The sequence below is a fragment of the Dipodomys merriami genome, unplaced genomic scaffold (assembly GCF_024711535.1).
Source record: "Dipodomys merriami isolate MVZ:Mamm:240054 unplaced genomic scaffold, mDipMer1.0.p SCAF_2224, whole genome shotgun sequence".
NCBI classification, from domain to species: domain Eukaryota; kingdom Metazoa; phylum Chordata; class Mammalia; order Rodentia; family Heteromyidae; genus Dipodomys; species Dipodomys merriami.
Window position 1 is genome coordinate 61,447 of NW_027203632.1, and position 1,208 is coordinate 62,654.

At 34.5% G+C, this 1,208-nt stretch overlaps 1 non-coding gene across 1 annotated transcript; it reads right to left on the reverse strand.

Annotated features, from left to right (window-relative positions):
* Positions 1 to 243: 243 nt before the first annotated feature.
* On the reverse strand, positions 244 to 347 carry LOC138835027 (U6 spliceosomal RNA). Its single transcript, XR_011374361.1, has one exon. It is a non-coding gene; the product is annotated as a U6 spliceosomal RNA (small nuclear RNA).
* Positions 348 to 1,208: the final 861 nt, after the last annotated feature.

The following is a 1,208-nucleotide window of genomic DNA, read 5'->3' on the forward strand; positions in this document are numbered from 1 at the left end:
AGGAATGGTAGGGGAAAAACAAAGGAGGAGGCAACAATGCTTGATAGGAAATATACTTGATAGGAAATTACCTTACTCATTTAATTGTAACCCCTCTGCACAGCATTTTTTTATAATAAAAGACATACAAAAATTAATTCAATTTATGATTATGGGCCAGTACTAGGATTTGAATTTATGGGCCTTCCACTTACTTTCACACTTCAAACTGGGATATCTATTTGTCTTTATTTATTTATTTTTTAAAATCAGGAATGCTTCACAAATATTCGAGTCATCCTTGCACAACGGGCATGCTAATCTCTGTATTGTTCCAATTTTTGTATATGTGCTGCCAAAGTGAGCAATCTTTAATTTTTTGTTAATCTTTTTTTCAAGGATAAATCTAATAACACTGTCCCCTAATTTTGTATAAAATAAGTTTTAGACATATATTTCATATGTAATATATTTGTGAGATATATACATACTATTTATCTGCAGGAGTTGGGCACACTGCAACAATTGAAGGCACTGATTTAATTTCACTGCTGTCATTCTATTTTAAGACTTTTTAAAATCAAAACATAGATGACCATGATTTCATCGAATGTCCTGTCCAATATTGATTTGTGTGTATCAGGCAGGCTGTACCTCATGTCACACAAGAGTGCAAGAATAATAGGGTTTAGCTCATTACATAGGGGCTTATCAGGACATAGGATATATCCCTCAATTTGGTTGAGCTGATCTCCATTGTTTGTTCTATATTATGCCTCTGCTTTGGCTCTGCAGTTTACCATTTCAAGATGATATTTTGTTCTTTTGGGGACAGATGAATGGAGAAATGTACGTGGCCTCCATGACAATTACCTCTATCTGGTTAAAATTCATACTTTCAAATGGGATATTTGTCATCCCTGTAGAATACAAATGAGGACTCCCAAGCACCAGCTATCTACTTTGCAGCCATTGTAATTTTCATGGAAGCACTATTTTATAGGGACAAAATTAAGGTACCAAATACGTCCTTCAGCAACTACCCTTGGGAAATCCTTATGCTCATGCCAAAGTCATTGAACTTCACATTGCCTTTGTCATCCAACACGATGTTATTGGATTTAATGTTTCAGTCATTTTCAGTTTCATTAAAGTAATGCACAGTCCTCACAATCTGTTTGAATAAACTCCTGACTTCATTCTTGAATAGGCGGTATGATTTTCACATT